This window comes from Lithobates pipiens, unplaced genomic scaffold, assembly GCF_037356315.1.
Source record: "Lithobates pipiens isolate NorthernLeopardFrog02 unplaced genomic scaffold, aLitPip1_a1.2 Scaffold_30, whole genome shotgun sequence".
Taxonomy (NCBI): domain Eukaryota; kingdom Metazoa; phylum Chordata; class Amphibia; order Anura; family Ranidae; genus Lithobates; species Lithobates pipiens.
In genome coordinates this window covers 117,756,324-117,784,250 of record NW_027507791.1, presented here as the reverse complement: position 1 = coordinate 117,784,250, position 27,927 = coordinate 117,756,324, and positions in this window count along the sequence as shown.

Below are 27,927 nucleotides of genomic sequence, written 5' to 3'. Positions count from 1 at the left end.
CTTTGGACCGTTCATCCCTCAGATTACCGAGCCATACACCTTATCATATAACCTGCAAAAACTTGGATTAATAGATCACAATCCGTATGAAGACCACCCTATTGGCGACAACTAAATGTCATCCATGGAATAAGTTGAAATATGCGCTATCAGCATTATACAGTATACACTACGAGCCCCACATAACCTCCATGGGCTATCAGAGTCCCGGGCCCTAGGTGTTTTTTTTTTTTTCTTTTTTTTTTTTGTAGCGTCCTCTTTAAGGACTATAAAACTACTGTTCCCAGAACCCCGCTGGTTCCCAGGATGTTTTGAGTTATGCCCCAGAGACTTATGGGGGAGGGCATATAAGGAGGGGGAGAGGCCTAGTTCACTCTCTTTGGACACCCCCCCTTTCTCCTAGCAAGAGGAGGTCTGTGCTGGACTGCTGGAGGCACAAGGCCTGAAGCCTGGGCCTTGTGCTCTTTTCCAAAGAGCCCTCTGCCAGCCTAGCTGTACCTGAGAGACATTTTCTCATCTTTGCTGCAGTACACCAGAAGGATTGAAGACTCGGAGGTCGTGGATTCCTGTTCCTAGACGAAAAGGCAGAGAAACCGGACTTGGACTTGTCCGGGTGGTGAGAGCTGTTTAAAGACAGATGCTTTATCTTTATTATTCGTTTGGATTACAAAGTTGTTCTTCAAGTGCACCACCGAAAGATTGCTAGCGAATATTGTTTCACTGGACTTCCATCTAGATCAGTCAGGCCTGACTGCATAGCTAGATAGTGCTGGGTGTTAGTTTACCCATGCGGGGAAGTAGCTGAAAAAGGGCAGCGTTAGAGTTGCATAGCAATACTTTCTTATGCTGATTACTCTGTTTATCTTTATTACTGGTTACTGCAGGGACCTGCTTATGTGTTGCAATCCAAATGTTTGATTCATGTTATTCCTTTTATAAAAACAACAAGTAAAGTCAGTTATATACTTTCAAAGATTGTCTATGAGCTTGAGTTATCCACCCACACACACACACATATTTAGAGTATAAGTGATTTAATGTGTATTGCTAGATACTAACTGTGCCAGGGTGGGTAAAGCAGATTGCCGGGGGGTTGGCGGAGCTGTGCTCAGGACCCAAACCAAACTTGCGGCCCTCTTAAGTGAGGGTATCGTACGTGGGGGCTCGTAAATCCGGGATTTCTGAGACAGCGGTGAACACGCCAGAGGTACCGGCATGGACCCACAGGGAGTCAGAGCGCGGTGTGAAGTGGCTAAGGCCGACCCAAGGCAGTCAGTGGTCATTAGCCTCCCAGGGGAGAAATGGTCGACTGAGACCGTAGAGGAGTTAATGAAGTCAGTGTCCCCAGACCATGAACCATGGGTGATGGAGATAAAATCAGACCCATACATCTCATATCAGTACGCGCTAGTGGAATACTGGGATGGGATGCCGGAGGCTTGCAAGCGCAACCGTGTACGGACACAAGACAACAGATCCTTTAGGTTGGCGCACGCAATAAAGGAGGAGCCATCGCCAACGGGATCACCGCAGGCTGTGGCCCGTACCTCACCCAAGAGTCTCAGACCAGCACCGGCCACCCTTAGCGCAGAACTGTGTGCTGTCCTGGGGGAGATTGTGGCCCAGTGCAAGAAGGATCCCACAGATTACCCGATGTCGGGGTACAGAAAACTCCAGATGTTTTCAGGGAGGAAACCTGTACCTTCGGAAGAAGAGGGATTTGAAGAGTGGTTAGATAGCGCAACACAGGCACTAGAGGAATGGGAAGTTCCAGAGTGCAGAAAGAAGCAGAGGATTGTGGAAAGTCTAAAGGGGCCTGCTCTAGAGGCCGTACGCAACCTGAAGATGAGCAGGACAGACTGTAATGCGCAGGAGTACCTAGATGTATTACAGAATGTGTTTGGTGGGACAGAGAAAATCTCTGAGCTTGCTTATCAGTTAGTTTTTCACCTTTCTTCTGGTAGCAATGCTCTATCAGACTACATGGGACGTTTAGATAAAATCCTGCATAGGATGATCCTAAAGAAGGGGATCAGCCCAGGAAAAGTAGATGAGGCCCGTGCTCAACAGGTACTGAGGGGAGCTCAACCCATGGATCCTATTGCATGGACACTGCGTGCCCGACTGGATGGGAAGAATCTGGAGTACACTGACCTCATCCGAATGATCAGAGAGGAAGAGGCCCTACTGGAAGAGAAAAGGGAAGAACATCTCACCGAGCCCGTCAAACAACCGGTAGCAATAGTTACACCGGCCATGACTCCCGCTAGAGATAAGGAGGTGGACACTTTGAAGTTACAGATGTCCCAGGTGATAGAGATGTTGACTGCTATGATGGCGAAAGGTCAAGGGGGAGCCGAGAAACCAAGTCCTAGGAAGGAGTTGTTTCCAGATACACCAACACCAAGCCCCACTCGAGACCGAGAAGAGATGCTATGCTACAACTGCGGGGGCAGTGGCCACTTCGCCAGTAGATGTTCCAGTCCCAAGAAGAAGAAGATAGATAACCGCCAGCCGGCGGGAAACTTCAGAGGGCCCCGGTGAGGGAGTCAACTGGGTGCCCATGCCTTTCAGTGAACTCCAAACTGAATAGAAGGAAGAGAGAGAGAGAAAACCAGATCCCTCAGAAGGAATGTCTACAAATAAGAGACAATAACATCCCTCAGCGGGTTTGTACTCCCATTACTGTGGGGAGGGTCAATGCATACCAGGTTCGAAAAAGAATAAAGTCTAAAACCAACTGGATGAAGACGGGTCCCCAGAAGAGGGTGGCCTCAACCCGGCCCTACCCAGAAGAATTGGTCGGTCCGTCTCCATCCAGGTGGAAAGAGTCTACACGAAGGCCCTCCTGGACACTGGAGCTCAAGTGACTTTGTTGTACAGAGACTTCTATGATAGGCACTTGAGCCATTTGCCTATACAGAAGATAGAAGAGCTGGAGATATGGGGCCTGGGAACTCAGAGTTTCCCCTACGATGGTTACCTGCCCATAAAACTGACCTTCGATCCATCTGTGGCGGGGAAAACAGAGGTGTTTGACACCCTGGCAGTTGTGTGTCCTAGACCGCCCGGGGCCAGCAAGATGTCCCTCATCATAGGGACCAATACGGATCTGGTGCGAAGATTCCTGACCCCTCTAGTGGAGACGAGTAACCATCAAGATCCCAATATCCATCCCATGCTGAAGACAGCCTACCAACGGTTGGTCCTAGAGCAGAAGACCCCAGGAGAGGGGATAGGGAAGGTGTGGAGACTTGGGAGAGAGGGAGTGGTGCTGCAGCCGGGAGAGGTAGCCTGCCTCAGGGCCACGGTGAAGCTTACCTGGGAGCAGCCTGGCCCCTTTGTCATGCTGGAATCCGATCCAAGGGAGGATCACTCAGGCCTGGAAGTGATACCGGAAGTGATTTCAATCAAGGCCCTGAAGAAGGCTCGAGGAAGAGTCCCAGTGAGTGTGAGAAACCCTACGGAGAGACCCATAGAGATCCCTGCCAGAATGCTGTTGGGGCAGGTGAGTCCTGCGGCCCCAGTCAGCTGGTCAGAAGTAAAAGGAACGGGTGAAGGAGGAGATGTTTGGGAAAAACTTTCCATGGAGAACCCGGACCTACCTGGAGCCTGGAAGGAGAGAGCCAAGGCCCAGCTGACTAGATGGGAGAGGATTTTCTCAAAGGATGAGTTTGATGTGGGATGTGCCAGGAGTGCCACCCACCGAATCCGCCTCCAAGAAGACAAACCCTTCAGGGAAAGGGTTAGGCGGGTCCCTCTAGATGATCTGGAGGATCTGAGGGAGCAGCTTGCGGAGTTGAAGAAGACTGGTGTAATTCGGGAGTCTAGAAGTCCCTACGCCTCCCCCATAGTGGTGGTCAGAAAGAAGAATGGGTCGTTGAGGCTTTGTATCGACTACAGGACTCTCAACAGGAGGACCATCCCTGACCAGTATACCACACCGAGAATAGAGGATGCCCTACAGAGTTTGTCTGGTGCCAAGTGGTTCAGTGTAATGGACCTCAAGAGTGGGTACTACCAAATCCCCATGCACCAGGAAGACCGAGAGAAGACAGCTTTCATAACCCCAGTGGGATTCTTTGAATTCAACAGAATGCCTCAGGGCCTGTCTGGAGCCCCTGCTACCTTTCAACGCCTCATGGAGAAGACCGTTGGAGACATGAACCTCATAGAAGTCCTTGTGTACTTGGACGATGTCATTGTCTTCGGGAAGACTTTGGAAGAACATGAGGCCAGGTTGGAGAAGGTGTTGAGAAGACTCAGCGAAGAGGGACTCAAGCTTTCTCCCGAGAAGTGCCGGTTTTACCAATCCTCTGTTAACTATCTGGGACACATAGTGTCTGAAAAGGGAGTGGCTACAGACCCTGAGAAGTTGGAGGCAGTTACCTCTTGGCCAAGACCGACAACAGTCACAGAGCTCAGATCTTTCCTGGGGTTCTGCTCCTATTATAGAAGATTTGTGGATGGGTTTGCCCGGATTGCCAAGCCACTAAACGAATTGCTCAAGACTGAAGGAGAAGAGGATGGCTTGGGACCCAGGAGGGCCGGTGAGTCGGTTCAAGATCGGTGGAGCCCAAGGTGTGAAGAGGCTTTCCGAACCTTGAAGAGGAGCCTTACCACGGCCCCAGTCCTGGCCTATGCCGACCCCACCAGACCATATGAGCTACTTGTCGATGCCAGTCATGAGGGCCTAGGCGGAGTGCTCTATCAAGAGTATGAAGAGCAGCTGCGACCAGTGGCCTATGTGAGCCGGAGCCTGACTCCCTCGGAGAAGAACTACCCCACTCATAAATTGGAGTTCTTGGCCCTCAAATGGGCAGTAGTAGACAAACTGAAGGACTATCTCTATGGGGCGGAGTTTACCGTAAAGACAGATAACAATCCTCTGACCTACCTCTTCACTACTGCAAAGTTAGATGCAACCGGACACAGATGGTTGGCTGCATTATCCGGATTCAACTTCAGTCTAAAGTACAGACCAGGGGCTGGAAATAGGGATGCAGATGCCCTGTCCCGAAGATCTCATGTCATGGTCAATGACTGGGAAGACTGGACCCAGGTAGCACCGGAAGGAGTGCGAGCACTCTGTTGGGGTGCTGAGTTTCAAGCAAGAGGGGGCCCCAGAGCAGAGGAGATAGGAGTCACCGCAGTGGGAGTCCCTCGACCCTACTGTGGGGTAACTCAACTAGCAGAGGAACTCCTGCCAAAGCTGTCCAGAAAGGAGCTGAGCTATGACCAATTGGAAGACCCCATGGGGAGATTGGTCCTTGAAGCTTTGGAGAACGAGAATCCAGAGGGACTTCGACATCACCCTTCTAAGGAGGCTCGCCTGCTGAGGAAAGAGTTGGATAAGCTACAGGTACATCAGGGAGTGGTCTACCGAAGGGGCCCCTCTGATAACTCAGAAGATAAGTGGCAGTTGTTTCTCCCAGAGAAGCACCGAGAGACGGTACTAATTGCCTTACATGACCAGCATGGCCATCTAGGGGCGGAGAGAACTTTTCAGCTTGTCAGAAGCCGGTTCTATTGGCCCTGTATGAGGGCAGAAGTGGAGGAATATTGCCATTCTTGTGCACGATGCATCCAGAGAAAGACTCTACCCCATCAAGCTGCCCCAATGGGCCACCTACAGAGTCAGGGTCCAATGTATCTGGTGTGCATTGACTTTCTCTGCCTCAAACCCGATTTGAGTGGATTGGGAAATGTTCTGGTGGTAACCGATCATTTCACCCGTTATGCCCAGGCTTTCCCCACCAAAGACCAAAAGGCCTCCACTGTGGCCAAGGTGCTCATGGAAAAGTACTTTGTCCACTATGGATTACCACAGAGAATCCACTCAGACCAAGGTAGGGACTTTGAGAGTCGTCTGATCCGGAACCTACTGGACTCATTGGGAGTAGAGAAGACCAGGACTACACCTTATCATCCGCAAGGAGATGCCCAACCTGAGAGGTTTAATCGGACCTTACTAAACATGCTTGGAACTCTAGAGACAGAGAAGAAGCAACACTGGAGCCAACAAATATCAGCTTTGGTGCACGCTTACAACTGCACCACAAGTGATGTGACGGGTTACTCCCCCTACCGGCTCATGTTTGGGAGAGAAGCAAGATTGCCGGTGGATCTAGCCTTTGGCATTTCCCTAGACCATGCCTCTGCTACCTCCCACAAGGGATATGTGGACCGACTTAGACACAATTTGAAAGTGGCCCATGAACGAGCTCAGGCGGCTTCGGACCAAAGGGGAGCCCGCAACAAGAGGAACTTCGATCTGAAGGTTCGAGTGCAAGACCTGCAGCCTGGGGACCGTGTACTGCTACGCAATCTGGGGATCCCTGGGAAGCACAAGCTTGCTGATAGATGGAGATCGGAGCCCTATGTAATTTGCAGAAAGCTACCTGGATTGCCTGTGTATAAGCTAAAAACCAGAGGGGAAAGTGGGGCCCTTGAAGACTTGGCACAGAAATCATTTGCTCCCGCTTACTGAAGCAGTCAGAATACCTCCAGTGAGAAATCCACCAGAATCTGTTTCCATTCTGGATACCCCGGGACTTAGCACTCGGTCTCAGACCTCCCGGGTTAGAGATGGACAAGATTCCCAACGAGGTGAAGGTGGAAGAGGAGAGCTTGAGTGGCTGTGGCCTTCATCAACTCCAGGAAATTCTGCCATAGATCTCCCACCTACTGAGGATACACAGGATGGGACACTGAACCCAGAAGCTACAGAGTTCATTCCATCTAGTGGTGTGCCTGAAGGCTGGGAAGATATCCCTAGCATTTACTCAGAAGAGGAAAGGACCGATGTTCCAGAACCAGTGATGCTGTCAGAATGTGTTCCTGAAGTAGAGCCTGTGGCACCAGAGCCTGAAGTCCCAAGAGAACAGAGAGCTTGCCGAGTTGTGAGACCTCCCAAGAAGCTAACCTACTCTCAAATGGGGGAGAGCTCTGAGGACTCTGTTGTGACTGCTAGAAGAAGTGCTGAACGCTCTAATCCCTCCACTGACCATTTGGTGGAGGGCAACCCCAGCTCACTCTCTGGCACAGTTAGGCAGGCCACTCATGCCAGTGTGACCTGTGGGACAGGGAATCCCACCTCTGCGTTCTGGTGGAAATTCCCTGTACCAACATCATACCCAGCACTTTCAAAATTGGTACAGGATATGTGTTAAAAGTTTATCTTTGGGGACCAAAGAGTTTAAGTGGGGGGAGTGTGTAGCAGGGTCTCTTTAAGGACTATAAAACTACTGTTCCCAGAACCCCGCTGGTTCCCAGGATGTTTTGAGTTATGCCCCAGAGACTTATGGGGGAGGGCATATAAGGAGGGGGAGAGGCCTAGTTCGCTCTCTTTGGACACCCCCCCTTTTTCCTAGCAAGAGGAGGTCTGTGCTGGACTGCTGGAGGCACAAGGCCTGAAGCCTGGGCCTTGTGCTCTTTTCCAAAGAGCCCTCTGCCAGCCTAGCTGTACCTGAGAGACATTTTCTCATCTTTGCTGCAGTACACCAGAAGGATTGAAGACTCGGAGGTCGTGGATTCCTGTTCCTAGACGAAAAGGCAGAGAAACCGGACTTGGACTTGTCCGGGTGGTGAGAGCTGTTTAAAGACAGATGCTTTATCTTTATTATTCGTTTGGATTACAAAGTTGTTCTTCAAGTGCACCACCGAAAGATTGCTAGCGAATATTGTTTTACTGGACTTCCATCTAGATCAGTCAGGCCTGACTGCATAGCTAGATAGTGCTGGGTGTTAGTTTACCCATGCGGGGAAGTAGCTGAAAAAGGGCAGCGTTAGAGTTGCATAGCAATACTTTCTTATGCTGATTACTCTGTTTATCTTTATTACTGGTTACTGCAGGGACCTGCTTATGTGTTGCAATCCAAATGTTTGATTCATGTTATTCCTTTTATAAAAACAACAAGTAAAGTCAGTTATATACTTTCAAAGATTGTCTATGAGCTTGAGTTATCCACCCACGCACACACACATATTTAGAGTATAAGTGATTTAATGTGTATTGCTAGATACTAACTGTGCCAGAGTGGGTAGAGCAGATTGCCGGGGGGTTGGCGGAGCTGTGCTCAGGACCCAAACCAAACTTGCGGCCCTCTTAAGTGAGGGTATCGCTATATTTTGTTTAGGAAACATCGAAAGCATATCGAATCTAGATACCACACGACATTTTCCTATGGTAATGGGCGTATAGATCCTCCCTTCCTGGGTCCTTAGTTGTGATTAGGCTGTTTCATCTGATTTCTGGGAGATTGTGATTTGACTATATCACCTTGCTTGTAAATGTAAATGTTAATGTATATCTACTAACTTCACTAGATGTATGCGAATTTAGCTGTCTTCGCCTTGAAGATGCTTGTTTCTGTAAGACCGGATGGTCCATCTTTTTTTTTTATTTGTTACTCATTTCCTTCTTAGCTTGTATTGTTCCCTTTTTGTTTTTACTTTCCAATAAAATGCTTTATAAAAAAAAAAAAAAAAAAAATCTGCATATAACTCGGAAGGGGTAAGATTCGCAACTGGAATCTCCAAAATTTTTCCAGAACCATTATATGGAAAATATACATAATTTATTATGAGTAGGTGTTTTAGAGTTGTGTTGTTTGCTGCTCTTCTTTCTAGACACCGTTTGCCACGTGCTGATGACGATGCACTGCGTCCACAACTAGCACTGTTGTCTCTAAACACAGAGCCTGCTTGCCCTCTTTTATTGGCTCATGCCTGTCTGCCTCTCCTTGTTGGCCTTCCAGACATGGTAATGGTCTGTAGGGAGATGGGAAAACCAGCAATTGGGTAGTGTATACTGTGCTGGAGGCACAAAACACCCACTAACTCCTGCAGATGCCTTTATTATAGAACACCAGCAATAAAGGGCAGATACAGGTGTATATTGTGCTGTGCTGGAGGCACACAACACCCACTAACTCCTGCAAATGTCTTTATTATAGAACACCAGCAATAAAGGGCAGATACAGGTGTATATTGTGCTGTGCTGGAGGCACACAACACCAACTAACTCCTGCAGATGGCTCAATTAGAGAAGAGCAATATAGGTAGCTACAGACAACACCCAGTCACCCACTAACTCCTGCAGATGGCTTAATTAGAGAACTGCAACAAAGGGTAGATACAGGTGTATTCTGCGGTGCAGGCACATAGACAACACCCAGTCGCCCACTAACTCCTGCAGATGGCTCAATTAGAGAACAGCAACAATGGGTGGATACAAGTGTATTCTGCGGTGCAGGCACACAGACAACACCCAGTCGCCCACTATCTCCTGCAGATGGCAGATGGCTCAATTAGAGAACACTCAGAACAACAATGAAGGATAGATACAGATGTATTGTGCGGTGAAGGCACACACACAACATCCACTTGTCATGGTTATGCAGTGATCTTCCTGTGTTTGCTTACCTCCCCTCATGTGTTCAGACTAAGAGGCCAGCCACTTCCACCTGGTGGTTTTTATAACCTCTCCTCTAAGCATGGCTCCACCCCAGGCCCTATCAGGGAGCCCTATATTAACCTGTGCACTGCAGGCCATCAGTGCTGATCAACCATTGTGTATTCCTTTGTGTGTTAGCTTCCTGTTTCCTGCCGTGCGCTCTGCTACTGTTTTCCGTTACCGACTTTGGCGTGTCTTTGACTATCCCTGTTTGCCTGTGATCCTGACCTTTTGGCGTGTCCCCGACTATTCTTGTCTGCTTGTGACCCCGACCTTGGCTTTGTCCCTCACCATCCCTATCCTCCTGTTGGCTACTGTGGGTGTGAGCTGGGGGACCCTGGGGGTCGCGACCTGGAGCCAGTTGCAGCCAAGTCCATCCTCACCACTAGAGGCGCTGGTGAACACCTGCTAGCTCTTAGACTCCGCGCCCCAGGGAATCTTACGCTCTAACCCCAGTGGGATCTGTCCCCCATCTGCAGCAGTCAGCCGTAGGGTCCACAACCTTGCGGTGCACTCCTGATCCCTATGGTGTGCACCTGTCACCTCGCCTCAAGGTGACCTGACAGTTTGATCAGCCATGGACCCGGCTGACGTGCCACTTCCTGCAGTCGATCCGTTGCAGGGCTTAGTTCGCAGACTTGAGACCCAAGAATCGCATCAGACCCAGATGATGCAATTCCTTCAGGATTTGGTATCCCGTTTTGAACAGGCTCATGCCTCATTAGGACCCCCAGTTCAAAAACCTCATCAGCTATCTGCCGCTGCACCTATCGCATCAGTCGCAGCCACACATTCATTACAACTACCAGCTCCGGTCCGTTTCTCTGGGGACTCCAAGGCTTGCAGGGGGTTCCTTAGCCAGTGCACAATTAATTTTGAACTCCAGCCCCAAAACTTCCTGTCCGATTTGGGCAAAAGTCGCATATATTATATCCCTCCTGTCCTTAGCCTTAGACCTTAGCTTGGGCCGCCTCTCTGTGGGAACTGAATGATCCAGTGGTTTCTAGCCTGTCTGATTTCTTGAAACGTTTTCGGAATATCTTCGAGGAACCAGGTCGTGTCTCCTAAGCGGCTAGCGCTCTTTTACGCCTCCGTCAAGAGTCTGCGTCTGTGGGTCAGTATGCTCTTCAGTTCCGTATCCTCACCGCTGAATTGAGCTGGAACAATGAGGCCCTATTTGCAACCTTTTTACATGGCCTCTCTGATAGAGTGAAGGATGAATTAGCAGGAAGATTCCTTCCTGCTGATCTGGACAGTGTCATCACCTTGTGTTACCAGATCGATATTCGCTTTCAGGAGAGGGCCCTGGAAAAAAGACGCCAGCACTCCACGTTCTTTAGGCAGCCTGAGCCATCAGGCCCTTCTCTTCGATCCGAGGAACACCCCCTGCCTACTGAAGAATCTATGCAGTTGGGCTGGACTAAATTATCTCCCAAAGAACGTGCTAGGCGCAGGACTCTGGGCCTATGCCTCTATTGTGGGGGCAAAGGTCATTTCCTTGACACTTGTTCTCTTCGTCCGGAAAAACGCTCAGGGCTAATACATCTGGAAGGTGGAGTATTAGACCCTGAAATATCACCTTCACCTTCTCGCCTTCTCCTTTCTGTGTTGCTTCATGTCGGTGCTTCCTCTCGTTCGGTCTCTGCACATCTGGATTCCGGAGCCACTGCCAATTTCATTGATTGGGAAACTGCATCCTCCATGAGACTTACCCTTTTGCCCCTTACAACGCCATTGGTGGTCTTGGCGATTGATGGCACGGTTCTCCCAGGGGGCCCTATCCACTTTCAGACTATTCCTGTTAAGATGTCAGTAGGGAAACTCCACTAGGAGTGGATATCCTTCCTTGTCTTACCTGAGGCTCCATATCCTATCATATTAGGTCTTCCTTGGTTACGGCTCCATTCTCCACACGTTGACTGGTCTGCTGGACAGATCCTGGCTTGGGGTTCCTCCTGTTCCTGCCTACTCAAGGGTACCCCAAAGGAGAAACTTTCTGTTACCACCATCCCAGTATCTTCTGCTCTTCCCGCTGTATATAGCGATCTCTGGGATGCGTCCTGCAATAGTCGGACTGATGCACTCTCTAGGTCATGTGGTACTCTGGATGAGGGGCCCACCTATGAACCTGAGTCGATCATTCACTCCAGTTCGCATAACCATTTACCTTTTGTCTGTCCCTAATCTCCCTTGGACGCACAGCCAGGCTAACTTGTCTGCAAGTTCCACAGTTGCTATGCCCTGTGATGCGATTGAGATGGTCACTGCACCTGACAATACTATTCAGTCGACCTCTGCACCAGTTATGCCAGTCCAGCCCATGCCCAATGAGCTTCCTGCTTCTTGTTCAGCACCTTCGGTGACCTGGCCTCACCCTACTGCTACTATGTCCGTTCAAACCCGTTTAAGAGGCTCAATCCATCCTATGGATAGAATACCTCATTCGGCCAGGAGGGGTTTTCAATTTTTTCTCAGGGTTCTCTGCATTCTGTTTGTGTTGCAGCTATCCAGCTTGACTCTTGTGACATGTCACTTTCTAACCAACCTGACCTCAAGGATCCACTGACCTCTGCCCAGTCTGGTGGTCCTGTTATGGATGCTCAGCTCATCTTTAAGGGTGTGGGGGACCCTGCTCAGACTCCTGATATTCTCATCCCCTTACCCATTCCTAAAAAGCTTTTAGTCCTCAAGTCCTCTCGTCCTCTCCCTACCTCTGTTTCGGTCTCTGAGGATAATCTAAAATACGAGGTTAGTCAAGTTTTGGATTCCCGGCTCCGTAAAGGCATTCTTAAGTACCTCGTACTTTGGAAAGGTTTGGGTCCTGAGGAGAGGTCTTGGATCACTGCATCTGAGGTCTTTGCTCCCTGTCTGTTAAGGAGGTTCCATCTGGAGTTTCCCTTTAAGCCTGGACCCAGGCGGGGGAGGGGGGTGCCTCGTAAGAGGGAGGGTACTGTCATGGTTATGCAGTGATCTTCCTGTGTTTGCTTACCTCCCCTCATGTGTTCAGACTAAGAGGCCAGCCACTTCCACCTGGTGGTTTTTATAACCTCTCCTCTAAGCATGGCTCCACCCCAGGCCCTATCAGGGAGCCCTATATTAACCTGTCCACTGCAGGCCATCAGTGCTGATCAACCATTGTGTATTCCTTTGTGTGTTAGCTTCCTGTTTCCTGCCGTGCGATCTGCTACTGTTTTCCGTTACCGACTTTGGCGTGTCTTTGACTATCCCTGTTTGCCTGTGATCCTGACCTTTTGGCGTGTCCCCGACTATTCTTGTCTGCTTGTGACCCTGACCTTGGCTTTGTCCCTCACCATCCCTAGCCTCCTGTTGCCTACTGTGGGTGTGAGCTGGGGGACCCTTGGGGTCGCGACCTGGAGCCATTTGCAGCCAAGTCCATCCTCACCACTAGAGGCGCTGGTGAACACCTGCTGGCTCTGAGACTCCGCGCCCCAGGGAATCTTACGCTCTAACCCCAGTGGGATCTGTCCCCCATCTGCAGCAGTCAGCCGTAGGGTCCACAACCTTGCAGTGCACTCCAGATCCCTATGGTGTGTACCTGTCACCTCGCCTCAAGGTGACCTGACACCACTAACTCCTGAAGATGCCGGAACACTACACAAGGCCGCCACACTGGCGGCCTTATATAGTGTGGGATGTGTACTACACAGCCTGAGCTATAATTGGCCATAGGCATCCTGCCTGTGGCCAATTATGGCTCTCCTCGCTGCCGGTGCTGTGATTGGCCAAGCATGCTTGGCCAATCATGAGCCAGCAATGCACTGCGATGGCACAGTGCATTGTGGGCCGTGAGCATCACACGAATTTGGCGCGAACGGCCCACAGAGTTCTGGCTTCGCCGAACGGGCGAACAGCCGGTGTTCAAGTTGAACGTGCATTCGACTCGAACACCAAGTTCATCCCTACCCACCAGGTGGAACTCCACTTTGGCAATGCTGCAGTGGCTATACACGCAGCAGAGAGCCGTCAACGAGTACCTCTACAAGTACAGCACGACATCAGGCTCAGGCCGCCTTTGCTTTTTTTCCCCATGCCAATGGCTGATCATTAAGGATGTATGCACTGTATTGTCAATATTTGAGGAGGCCACAAGGATGGTGAACCGTGACAGTGCATGCATCAGTGACACAATCCCTGTTGTGTTCTTGCTGGATCAGACTCTGCATGGCATTATGGACAATGCACTGGAGGCAGAGCAGCAGGAGGAAGAGGAGAACTTCCTTTCCTCTCAAGGCCACTTTATCCAGATACCATCATTCCTATGTCACAGAACACACAGGAGGAGAGAAGGGAGGAGGATGAGGAGGAGGATTCTGGCACCTTCATAGGCTTCAAAGAAGAGGATAAGAGCAGAATCTGTAAGCAATGGCTTTCCAACCCCAGGACTCTTGGGGTTAGTATGTGGCTTGGAGGAGGAAGTTCCAGATTCTGTCATCCTGAGCAGGGATGGGCCGAACACCAGAACCTGCGAACAGACCTAAACTTTGCGTGAACTTTAGAACCCTTCTAAAGTCTATGGGACTCGAATGTTCAAAATCAAAAGTGCTAATTTTAAAGGCTAATATGCAACTTATTGTCCTAAAAAGTGTTTGGGGACCTGGGTCCCCAAACACGGGAAACTCGGGCTTCCCCAGTGATGTACGGGTGACCCCGCCCCCTCTGATTTAATGCATGGAAATCTGTATTACATCAGAGGGGCCGGGGTCATCCGTACATCACTGGGGAAGCCCGAGTTTCCCCTTGATTCAGAGGGTGCGGGGTCAGGTGACAGGTGGCCCCGTCCACCTCAGCTAAGACCTGTCAGGCTGCCAGGATTCCCGCAGTGTCTCCGGTGGAGACAGGAAGCGCTGCTCTGGACCATCAGGAGAGATCACCCATCGCTGGACCCCAGAGAAGAGATCACCCATCGTTGGACCCTGGAGAAGAGATCAGACATCGCTGGATAGCAAGAGTGGATTACCACCGCTGGAATCTATTTTTTTTTTTAATAAAGGACTTTTCCCAACGGTGTCTGTGTGTTTTTTTTTTTTAATTTTTACACTTTCTTTGTGAAATGGTAGGGGTACTTTTGTACCCCCTTACCATTTCAAACAGGGGGGATGGGATCTGGGGGTCCCCTTGTTAAAGAGGGCTTCCAGATTCTGATAAGCCCCCCGCCTGCAGACCACCAGCCAGGGTTGTGGGGATGAGGCACTTGTCCCCGTCAACATGGGGAAATTCCGCATCAACATGGGGACATGGTGCTTTGAGGGGTCACAAGGGGTCACAGACCCCCAAAGCATCTTCCCAATGTTGAGGGCATGTGGCCTGTATGGTTCAGGAGGGGGGCGCTCTCTCGTCCCCCCCTCTTTTCCTGCGGCCTGCCAGGTTGCGTGCTTGGATAAAGGATCTGGTATGGATTTTTGGGGGGAACTCCACGCCATTTTTTTTTTATTTGCCCCTTAAAATTAATACCAGACCTAAAAGGTCTGGTATGGACCCACATCTTTTTTTTTTTTTTTCTTTGACACAGGGTTCCCCTTAACATCCATACCAGACCTAAAGGGCCTGGTAATTGAATTTGGGGGGAATCCCACGCATTTTTTTTTTATCAATTACTTTCAATGACTGTATTATGGGGACCCGACAATTCATTATAGCCGTGAGTGCTTTTAAATTACTTTTTTCCTGCAGAAATGACACTTTGTGCAGGGACAGTTCTAAGCACGGGAAACATAGCACAGGCATACTATACATACCCCCCAGGTATGAAATTTAAAGGAATATTACACTTTTATTGTTTCACTTTAAGCGTTATTAAAATCACTGCTCCCGAAAAAACGGGCATTTTTAAAACTTTTTTTTTGCATTGATACATGTCCCCTGGGGCAGGACCTAGGTCCCCAAACACTTTTTATGACAATAAAAAGGACACATTAAAGAGGATTTTATTGAACATTTTTCCTGACTCCAGTAGGTTACAGTGTCATGGAAAACGAAGTTTTGAGTCTTCTGTTGGTCAAGACAGGAGCATTGGAGAAGGTGTCCATCTAAGTGAGGTATTTAAAAAAAATTTTTTAGTCCTCGTCACCCAGGGCTGTCACCTTCCACATCCCATCAGCAGTGTCTGCATCACATGGTGGACGATTGCCTTGGGGCCAAAACACATATGGAGAGCATTCCAACTGATGATCCACTGAGTTACTGGGTCATGAGAATAGACCACTGGCCAGAACTTGCCCAGAATGCTATTAAGTTGTTGGGCTGCACTGCATCCAGCATGCTTTCAGAACGGGTATTCAGTGCTGCAGGAAGGTTCATTACTGATCATAGAATATGTCATACCACAGACTCTGTGGACCGTTTGACTTTTATGAAAATGAATCAGTCCTGAATTACCAGCTATGAAGCCCCTGACGCCGATGTCACTGATTAAGTCTTTTTGGGATGTGGAATCTCTGCAGGACTTCGGGGGTTCTTAGCTTTGAGGGTGTTCAATCATTTAATCTGGAAGCCCTTGTACACACGGTCAGACATTCTGATGGAAAATATCCGATCGGACCATGTTTTCGGATAATCCGACTGTGTGTGGGCTCCATCGGACTGTTTCCGTCTGAATTTACGACGGACAAAGTTTTACAGCTGGGCTATAAAACTTTCCGACAACATGATCCGATCGGACTTTGTGCGATTGTGTGTAGAGAATTCCGATCAAACAAAGTGCCGCACATGCTCAGATCAAATTCCTAGACCAAAGCTATTGGCTACTAGCCTGAACGTAGTCCCGTTGTAACGAAATAACGTCATCACATTACGTACGATCGGATTTTCCAACAACTTTGTCCGTGTGTATGCAACACGAGTTTCGGACAAAATCCGTCAGACAAAATCCGACGGATTTTGTTGTCGGAATGTCCGACCGTGTGTACAAGGGCAAAGAGTGTTTTTGGTATAGGTTTTATGGGCACAATTAACACCCAAAGACCAGTTTTTCAGCACCTTTTTGACAGGTGCATATCATTGCAATTTTTTACAGCAAGGCCAATTTTTGCTTTCATCAAGATTACCGCTATAGGGTTACAGTGGGAAGGCACCACCAAAAGCCAAAGACCAATTTTTCCACACCCGTTACTTACATCCAAAGTCAAAGTGACACCAGAATGTATCCAAAAAATCTCTAATTTTGTTCCCAGTGCACTACATTTTAGCCTCATCATACACACTGGCTCCCCAGCTGTTGCTGAGCGAAATAATGGCAGGTTGCAGGCAAAATGTCTTATTTTTTGGCTTTATAAATGCTATTATTGCTGCAGCAGAATCTAGACATGGTACAGATCTGCCTCTTTACGGGTAAACGAAGGGGACCCCCCAGTTACTACATTGGAAGGAATTTTTTATTTTTATGCTTTCACTTTAAAAATGTAAACATCACTGTTCATTTAAAAATGATGTTTTTCACAAACTTTTTTTTTAATTGACACATGTCCTAACCATTGCATATAAGCCTTCAAAATAGGCACTTTTGATTTTTGACGTTCAGGTCCTATTGACTTTAATAGGGTTTGATATTCAGGTCTGAACTTTCGTTGTGTTCAAAAGTTCTGGTGCAAACCAAGCAGGGGTCTGTTCGGCCCACCCCTAGGGTGCACATGAGGAGTGCACATGCAGGAAGCAGCCAGAGGAAGCAGTAATGAGCCTGATGTGAGCTAAATGACACAGAGCAGCAGCAGCTACCAACTCTTCTGTAGTGCACCATATAGAAAGCCAGTACAGACAGGTGGCTGGGCCCTTACAAGTGTATAGGCTGTCCCCCCTTGATGGTGGCCCTATATCAATGATGCTACATTCATGCTCCCTCTCATCACTCAATCGCAACCTCTGCCATCTTCTTCCACTCTTCTTTCAGGTCAAGAGTATTCATTCAGATTCCTCCATGACGTACCATGGGTGATGTTACTTTTGTTCATTTGCTCAGGAGTTACTTCCAACTCTTTTTCAATATCTGCAAGATAGGAAGCAGACAGGGTAATATGGCATACAGAGTTTTTTTTTGTAGTTCAATAATTTTTATTAAAGTTTCAAAGGAGAACAATTTTAACATACCAGAATGCACAGTACAGTAGTTAAACACAATCCAAAAAAAAGGAGAAATAAAAGAAATAAAATGATCTAGCTTAGGAGATACCGTATGTTTAATACAGCCAATATTCCAATGTGATTATGTAATATAGAGTGTATAATGATCTGGATGATCAAGAGAGTACACTGTCTTTTGAGAGAATGTGATATGCCTTTAGGAATGGGGATAAGGTTATGTATAGTGTCGCTAGAGCTAATCTAAAGAGGGGCATACAAGAGGACACATTTGTTTCTAAAAATAAAATTGAAGAATATTTTAGAGGGAATGATGTATGTGAAAGTTGGAAAGGGATACAACTTTATCCTAAATGATAGAAAGAACACTCACCAGGGTACAAATTTTAAAATTTAAGTGGCGGAAGAATTAAACAGCTTTTTCTTGTGTTTTAAAGTAGCAGTACCCCAGCAAACACAACTTTCAAGTACAGGAACACAAGGTGCATCAGGCATTTAAGTCTGTTAATGTTAGAAAATCGGTAGGTCCAGATGGGGTCCCAGGGAGGGTTGTTAAGGTCTGGGCCCACCAACTCTTTACTAATATATTATCATTGGCTGCAGTTTCAACCTGCTCAAAATCTTCTATTATTACCCCGATATCCAAAAAAAGCAAATATAGATAGTTTGAAGGATTATAGGTCGATTGCACTTACCCAGGTAATAATAAAGTGCTTTGAGGGTCTGCTTTACCAGGTAGTTTTGACCTTCACGAACTTGCATACAGAGCCAATAGAAGCACTGAGGACACTATAGCTCTTGTACTACATATGGCTTTAGGTCATCTGTAACACTCGGGCAACTACGTCAGAATGTTTTTCATTGACTATAGTTCGGCCTTCAAAACAGATGTCCCAGATTTTTGGATGAAGAAGATGTTGAAGCTGAATTTGCCCCCTGCTCTTGGATAAGGGACTTCCTGGGAGACCACTCACGGGTGGTCAAACTTAGTAAGCATGTTTCTTTCCAGCATATGGTCAGCATAGGAGTACCACAAGGTTGTGTGCTGAGCCCCCTTATTTACTCTCTATACACTTGTGATTGTACTCCTTGATTTTCTACAAATAGCATCATCAAATTTGCAGATGATACCACCATAGTAGATTGTATCACAAGATGAGATGAGAAGCATTATAGGGAAGAGGTGGCTAACCTAGTAGAGTGGTGTAAGGCAAACAACTTGTCCTTAAACCCTGGGAAGACCAAGGAATGAATTATTTATTTTTGTAATGCCCCATACACACGGTTGGACATTCCGACCACAAAATCCGTCTTATTTTTTCCGATGTATTTTGGCCGAAATTTGTCTTGCATACACACGGTCACACAAAGTTGTCGGAAAATCAGATCGTTCAGAACGAGGTGAAATTATACACGTATGACCGGACTACGTAGAGGCCAGTAGCCAATAGCTTTTGTCTCCAAATTTTCTCTGAGCATGCGTGGCACTTTGTGCGTCGGAATTCACTACACACAATCAGGAAAAGTCTGATTGGATTTTGTTGTCAGAAAATTTTAGATCCAGTTCTCAAACTTTTTCCAGCGGAAATTCCGACGGAAAATCCGATCATGTGTGGGCTCTATCAGACTTTTTCTAACAACATAATCCGATCGGACATTTCCGTCTGAATTTCCGACCGTGTGTATGGGGCATAAGACTGACATGGTTCCACTTACCATCAGAGGAGAATTGGTAGAGTGGGTATCTGTTTTTAAGTTTTTAGGCATTATTTTTTCAGAAAATTGATCCTGGTGATCACACTTGACAGCTGTTACGAAGAAGTGTCAGCAATGGTAATATTTCCTGAGACTGCTAGGAAAAAACATCTTGGAGTCCTTCTATCGCTTCTTTATTGAGAGCGTGCTGACATTGCATTCTAGTTTGGTATCCCAACTGCACACTATCAGAAAAAGCTTCCCTTCAGAAAATAATAAATGCTGCACTGAAGGTTGTGGACTGTAGTTTAACTTCTGTAAACAAAATGTATAAGACTATATGTCATCCCACCCCTATCTTTTGGAACTCCTGCCATCTGGCAGGATGTTCAGGAATATAAAGGTAAGGCCAAATCGATTTAAGGAAAATTTCTTTCCAAGTGTTATCAAGGACCTAAATGGCAATTTTGAATAGTATTATCTACCATATGTTTCGCTCCATAAGACATACGTGACCATAAGATGGACCTAGGTTGTAGAGGAGGAAAACAAGAAAAAAATATTCTGAACTAAATAGTGTACTAAAATATTTACCAATGCCCATGAAATACAGCCTGACCAATGCCAATTAAATGCAACCTTAGCAGTCCCATAAAATGCAGCCTAACCTGTGTCCATTAAATGCAGCCTGACCTGTGTACATTACATACAGCTTGACCTGTACGTGGTGACTGGCAAGGATGTTATCATATAAATGTACTCACCGAGGCCAAGATGCCAAGAGCGGTCGCTGTTGCGACTCGGCGCAGACCACCCCTGAAGGTGGCACAGAGGGTGGTTGCACCAAGAGGCACAAGCTACCAGTAGGACAGTCACTTGCTAGAAGGTCAGCAGGTAGCTTGAGCCGAGCTGAAGGTGATGTCCCGTGGGAAGGTCCAGAAGCAAGGTAACAAGTCCGTAAAGCAAAGAGAGAATCCAGGAGACAGGCCAGGGGTCAAACACAGTCCAGACAACAAGTACCAGGAACGCTGAGACAGAAGGATAATCCAAGACAAGCCAGGGGTCGGGTCAGGAGAAGATTAGCGAGGTCGATGAGGCAATCCGGGTCAAAAACAAGTAATAGAGATCACAGGAACACACGTGGGAAACACAGGAAGCTGAAGACAAACCAGCAGTGTGTTTGGATGACCTCACTTCCTTTATAGGTCAGAGAGGGGTGCTTTCGTTTATTCCTGTTGCACACAGCTGTGCGCCAGAGCGCTTTACCTGTGCGCATCCTATGACAGTGCCCCCCCCGAGGGGCGGCCTCCGGATGCCCAAGCTAGCCATCAATTCTGGATGTTGCTGATGGAAAGTCTTTATTAATTTGGGAGCATGAAGGTTCTTGGATGGTTCCCAGGAGTTATCTTCTGAAGGGTACCCCTTCCATTTTACCAGGTATTGTATTTGTCTACCGACTTTCCTGCATCCTAGTAACGCTTCCACTTCAAATTCATCTTCTCCATCGATCTTGATGGGTGGAGGAGGAGGCACTTCTCTTCCAGGAAAAGGACTAGGAACCAATGGCTTCAAAAGGGAGGCATGAAAAACAGGGTGTATCCTGTATGATTCAGGGAGAGCTAGTTCAAAGGCTACAGGATTTATTACCCTTTTGATTTTGAATGGTCCTATGAATCTGGGACCCAGCTTGCGTGTGGGACAAGGAAGTTTGAGATTAGTGGCAGATAGCCAGACTTCCTCGCCAATTTTAAAGGTAGGGTTCTCCTTCCTTCCCCTATCATGGTATTTCTTGTAATCATCCTGGGCCTTCTGTATGGTCTCCTGGATCCTTTGGAAATTAGATTGGATGGCGGCTATCCGATCTTGGACCGTAGGAACAGTGGATTCTGGGATGGAGTTGGGGAGGAAAGAAGGGTGAAACCCACAGTTGATCCAAAAGGGAGTCTGGTTGGTAGTTGTATGAATTGAATTATTGTAGGCGAATTCTGCATATGGCAACAGGGCCGACCAATCATTTTGAGATCCTGAACAAAAGCAGCGAAGATACTGCTCAAGGGTTTGGTTTGTCCGTTCAGTTTGCCCGTTACTTTGGGGATGATATGCCGATGACAAACAGATCTTGATTTCCAGTATCTTGCAGAGTTCTCTCCAGAATTTAGAGGTGAACTGTGGACCTCTATCTGACATGATACTGATGGGAACCCCATGGAGCCTGACAACCTCCTTAATAAAAAGATTGGCAGTTTCCAGAGCAGAGGGGGTACCGACCATAGGTAGGAAATGGGCCATCTTTGAAAGACGGTCAACTACTACCAGAATTGTGGTGAAACCTTCCGAGGGCGGTAGCTCCACAATAAAATCCATTGACACGTCTGCCCAAGGTCGGTCAGGAATGGGCAAAGGCCTTAACAGGCCCCATGGCTTGATCTTGGGACCATTACTACGCTGGCACGGTACACAAGAGGCAATGTAAGTCTGGCAGTCCTGTCTCCAACCTGGCCACCAGAAAGAACGAGAGATCAGTTCCGCGGTTTTCTGTGTCCCAAAGTGGCCGGCCAATTTGTGATCATGACAAGTCCTTAGAACTTGAGTCCTAATCTCAAGGGGAACGGAGACCTTGTTTCGGGCCCAAAACAGATTGTCACGTTTTTCCAAGGTAGATAGGACTGGGTCATTGCAATGGACTGAAGCGGTTTTGATGGCCGTAAGTAAGTCAGGCTGTGGGAGTAGAAGGAAGTTGTGAGTTGACAAGATCGTACTAGGCTCCGTTACCTGGGAAGACTCAGGGAACATGCGCGAGAGCGCATCCGCTTTGTTGTTCTTGGATCGAGATATGGAACTGGAATCTTGAAAAGAAAAGCGCCCAACGGGCTTGACGGGGTCTTAAGCGTTTGGCAGTCCGCAGATATTCAAGATTCTTGTGATCTGTGAATATTGTGATGGGATGAGTGGCTCCTTCCAAGAGGTATCTCCACTCCTCCAGAGCAAACTTGATGGCCAATAGTTCTCGGTCGCCTACATCATAATTCCTCTCCGGTGGGGTCAGCCTCCGAGATGCGAAAGCCACCGGGTGTAACAAAGCTTTGGGCCCTTGTCGTTGTGAGAGGATGGCTCCTGTGGCTGTCTCGGAGGCATCTACTTCCATTATGAATGGTAGTACTGGATCGGGATGCCGCAAAATAGGAGCTGAGGTGAACAAGGTCTTTAGTTTGGTAAAGGCTTCTTGGGCTTCTTGAGGCCACTGAAATCGGGTGTGTTGGCGGGTCAGCTGAGTAATGGGGGCGACTATTGAAGAGAACCCGGCGATGAATCTGCGATAAAAGTTAGCGAAGCCTATAAACCTTTGCACGGCTTTCTTATCCCTTGGAGCAGGCCATTCCAAGATTGCCTTGATCTTTTGGGGATCCATGGAGATGCCCTCAGTAGAAATGACGAATCCTAAGAATTGAACTGTAGTTATCTCAAATTCACATTTCTCCGCCTTAAGGTACAGCCGATGTTGTCGGAGGATGGTGAGGACTTTCCGCACGTGGACCCTGTGGAGTTCAAGAGAAGCAGAGAAAATAAGGATATCATCTAAATATACCACTATAAAATCATCAAGATAGTCTCTGAAGATATCATTTACTAGATGCTGAAATGTGGCCGGGGCATTGCACAGGCCAAAGGGCATAACAAGATATTCATAATGGCCGAATCTCGATCTGAAGGCTGTCTTCCATTCATCCCCAGCACGGATTCTAATGAGATTGTAGGCCCCCCGTAAGTCCAGTTTGGAAAATACTTTGGCAGATCCTAAGCGCTGGAATAACTCAGGGATGAGTGGAAGTGGATAGCGATTTTTGATTGTGACTTTATTAAGTTCCCTGTAGTCAACACATGGCCTAAGGGATCCGTCCTTTTTTCCCACGAAGAAAATTCCTGCCCCTGCTGGTGAAGAAGATGGGCGAATGAACCCCTTTTCAAGATTTTCATCAATGTAGGCTTTGAGAGCCTTTAGTTCAGTCTCGGATAAGGGGAATATTCGTCCAAAAGGGATCTCAGAGCCAGGTAACAGTTCAATGGGGCAATCATATGGTCTGTGTGGTGGTAGACGGTCAGCCTTCTTTTTATCAAAGACATCCTTAAACTCGGAGTAGACCTGAGGAATGTGCTGAAGGTGATTAGTGGTGGGGGCCACGGTCATACAAGGAGCTGGAATGGAAACAAAACAATGCTGCATACAGTAGGCGGATGTAAAGGACACTTCCTTCTTGTTCCAACTGATCTGGGGATCGTGAGCCTGCAACCAAGGAAGTCCCAGGATGATAGGGAACATGGGAGATGATATGAGATCAAAGCGTAGGAGTTCTCTATGGCCTGAGTCTGTAATAGTAAGCAAGGGTAGTGTCTCCTGTGTTACTGGACCTGAGAGTAGCAGAGATCCATCAGCTAAATGGACTAGAAGGTGTGTCGCTTTATTCTGGCTTGGAATGCGTAGTTGCTGTGCAAGGGAGATGTCCAAAAAGCAACTACATGCCCCTGAGTCAATCACGGCTGGGAGTGGGATCTTCTCTTCTGCCAGCTGTAGGGAAACAGAGAGAGTTACATAAGTTTGAGCAGGACCAACACTCTGGTAGTTCATTATACACCGTGGGGGCAACTTACGGGGTCTCACAGGACAGCTGTGAATGAAATGTCCAAGCCCCCCACAGTATAAGCACAGATTGGCTTGGCGTCTTCGTTGTCGCTCTTCTGGGGTGAGACGAGGACGGACCAAACCTAGCTGCATGGGCTCCCCTTCCGAAGCTGAGGGACCTGAAGGAACCGGGATGAGCGGATACGGGACAGTGGCCTTAGGAAGCATCCAACTAGGTCGAGAGGCCTGGAGGCGTTCGGAGCGCCGCTCGCGCATCCGTCTGTCCAGTTTTGTGGCCAACTGGATTAATTCCTCCAGGGAGGCAGGAGTCTCTATTTGGGCCAACTCGTCCTTTAGGTTCTCGGAGAGCCCTAACCTGTATTGATAACTCAGGGCCGCCTCGTTCCAGCCAGTGTCAGCTGACCACTTGCGAAACTCAACGGTGTAGTCCTCCACCGGTCTTCTCCCCTGTGAGAGAGCATGCAGGGTAGCCTCAGCCGTGGCAGTACGCTGAGGGTCATCATATAATTGTCCCATGGCCTCAAAGATGGTGTCCATGGAGTTCAACAAGGGGCTTCTCTGTTCCATAAGGCTATGGGCCCAGGCCTGGGGTTCCTCAGCCAGAAGAGAGATAATAAACCCGACCTTGATGATCTCCGAAGAAAAGGTCCTGGGTTGCAAAGCCAAGTACAAGGAACATGCATTTTTAAAAGCTCTGAATTTCTTTCGGTCGCCTGAAAATCGCTCAGGCGTGGGTACTCGCGGTTCGGGTACTGTCATCATCATACCAGGTGGAGGCTGGACATGAGGTGTGGAGGCATCGCTGACTGAGGCCTGCGTAGGATTTGTGGGTGCCGGAGCTGTGGCTAGTCGCTGAAGCCTGCTGTCGATCTGTGCATAGCCATCCTGTAGTTTCTGTACTGCTTCTGTGAGTGCAGAGACTTGCTGGCACAGGACTTCTAATGGAGAACCCGCTCTGTTGGCCTCTGTCATGGCTGGTTTGTACTATAATATAAATGTACTCACCGAGGCCAAGATGCCGAGAGCGGTCGCTGTTGCGACTCGGCGCAGACCACCCCTGAAGGTGGCACAGAGGGTGGTTGCACCAAGAGGCACAAGCTACCAGTAGGACAGTCACTTGCTAGAAGGTCAGCAGGTAGCTTGAGCCGAGCTGAAGGTGATGTCCCGTGGGAAGGTCCAGAAGCAAGGTAACAAGTCCGTAAAGCAAAGAGAGAATCCAGGAGACAGGCCAGGGGTCAAGCACAGTCCAGACAACAAGTACCAGGAACGCTGAGACAGAAGGATAATCCAAGACAAGCCAGGGGTCGGGTCAGGAGAAGATCAGCGAGGTCGATGAGGCAATCCGGGTCAAAAACAAGTAATAGAGATCACAGGAACACACGTGGGAAACACAGGAAGCTGAAGACAAACCAGCAGTGTGTTTGGATGACCTCACTTCCTTTATAGGTCAGCGAGGGGTCACACCCTATGTGTGTGTGCTTGTGTGCTTTTGTTTATTCCTGTTGCACACAGCTGTGTGCCAGAGCGCTTTACCTGTGCGCATCCTATGACAGATGTCATCACATCCGCCTGTCTGCCTGTCACTCAGAAGAAGCAGGCTGAGCGGCAGTACTCCATTAAGCCACTGGTGCTGCTCTGCCTTCTATCTTCTATGAGTGACAGGATGCCCTGTATTGTGACATGGCGGTGACGATGACGGGGGGGGGGGGGGGGGGTCTGTTCAGTATTCGCTCCACAGGCATTTCTCCCAATTTCCTGGGGGAAAAAGTTTGTCTTATGGAGAAAAGAATATGGTAACTGCAGGTGACTTGGCTTCGCTGCAGTAGCAGGGTTCTTTATTGGTCTTTTATATGGGGGGACACAATTGTTTACATGTGTGTATGTTGGGGTTGTTATATGTTTACATATGTGTGGAGCTTTTATAGAATTTTATTGTAATTTGTGTTGCAGTGACAAAAAACGTATTTATCTTATCTTATCTAGAATAGAGACACAAAATGACAATATAGTGGCTGTTCCAGAGGCAGAGAACTCAAGATACTACAGGATAATAATTATTTCAATTGTTTAACCAGTCAAGCCATGGCTTCCATTTTTTGTCAAAGGCTAAAAGGCTGCCAGCATATATAGCAGTCGCTCTTTTATAAGAGTAATGAAGTTGGATCGTATTCACAGCTTCTGAGGGATTGGGGGCGAGATCTTACTTCTAATTGCGTGTAATTGTTAGTTTTGCAGATATCAACAAATTAGCTATGACAATACGATACAGGATAGGGAAAGACTAATATTCATTATGGCAAGGCCAGGATTTGGGACTGTTAGAATTCTAGAAATGTCTGATATAAATTGAAAAATCTTCTTCCAGAAGCTGCGAATACTTTTGCATGTCCACAATATGTGGTATAGGTTACCCGCCACAATCTCTCCAACATAGTGCTGAACTGCTAGGGTATAATTCTGCTAATTTAAAGGGCGTGAGATCCATCTGACATTCATCTTCAGGGTTAGTTCCCAATGAGTGACACAGTGAGTAACATTGTATGTGGCAGGTATTGCTCGCAGCCACTGAGCCTCAGAAAATGTGGTGCCCAGGTCTACTTCCCATTTGGTTAATTGGTTATTTTTCGCTAAAGATAGATTTATCATAGAGTAGACTATATGTCAATGAGATGGCCTTTTGAAGCTTGTCTATATGGGTAAGAAAAATCCATATTTTGGAGTGAAGGGACAGTGGAGGGGGAAGTTTAAAGGATAAGAATTGCTTGATGCACGCTAACATAAATGACCATTTATGTGGAAGGTTACATATCCGTAAAAGTGAATTAGGGTCGATGAGGTTGCTATCAGGCACAATGTCTTTGATGCGTCCAATCAAGGGCGGAGAGTATGGATGAGCCCGATATTTGAGTCAAATGTAAGTTCGACTCGAAAATCGGGGGTTCACCTGTTCGCCAAACAGCGAACAATATGCTGTGTTTGCGGCAAATTCGAAAGCCGTCGGCACACCGTTAAAGTCTATGGGACACTAACATGAAAAATCAAAAGTGCTCATTTTAAAGGCATATATGTAAGTTATTGTCATAAAAAGTGTTTGGGGACCTGGGTCCTGCCCCAGGAGACGTATCATGTCCTTTTTTTTTTTTTTCGGGAGCAGTGATTTTTTTTTAATGCTTAAAGTGAAACAATAAAAATGAAATATTCCTTTAAATGTTGTGCCTGGGGGTGTCTATAGTATGCTTGTAAAGTGGCAAATTTTTCCCATGTTTAGAACAGTACCACAGCAAAATTACATTTCTAAAAGAAAAATTGCCATTTAAAACTGATTAGGGCTGTAATGAATTGTCAGGTCTCGGCAATATAGATAAAACTCATTGAAAAAAAGAGCATGGGTTCCCCCCAGTCCATTACAAGGCCCTTTGGGTCTAGTTTGAATATTGAACCCTGAACCAAAATTTAAAAAAAAATTGCGTCAGGTCCCCCTTAAATCCATACCAGGCCCTTCAGCTCTGATATGGAAATTAAGGGGAACCCTGTGCCAAATTTAAATAAAAAACGGCATAGGGTTGGCCCCCAAAATCCATACCAGACCCTTAGGGTTTGGGAAAACAGCCTGTATGATGAAACAACAAAAAAGTCTGGCGCCAGGAAAGTGGGACATGGATTGCGCTGGGAACCATATACATGTCCTAAAGGAGCCCAAAAAACAGCTGTGTGGGTGAGCACACCAGGAGAGGTGTGGATACAAGTGCAAACATTCAAAGGCAGCCACAACTGAAAGCGCTGATCAGGACAGTCTTGTATGGACATATTCTCAGAGGAAATCAATGAGAGAAAATCATGTGTCAATTTATTGATAACATGAAGTGAATAAAAAAAAACAATTAAAATTCCTTGCATGGATGGAACAACTGCAAACCTTGCTCCTCACTGTGACAATACCTTGTGGAAGCGGTCAGATGTGGGCTGGCTTGGTGAAGCGATGCTGCGATGGTAGAACCCTCATGGGCCTCATGGGTACTGTATAACTCGCTTTTCTGCAAATAAA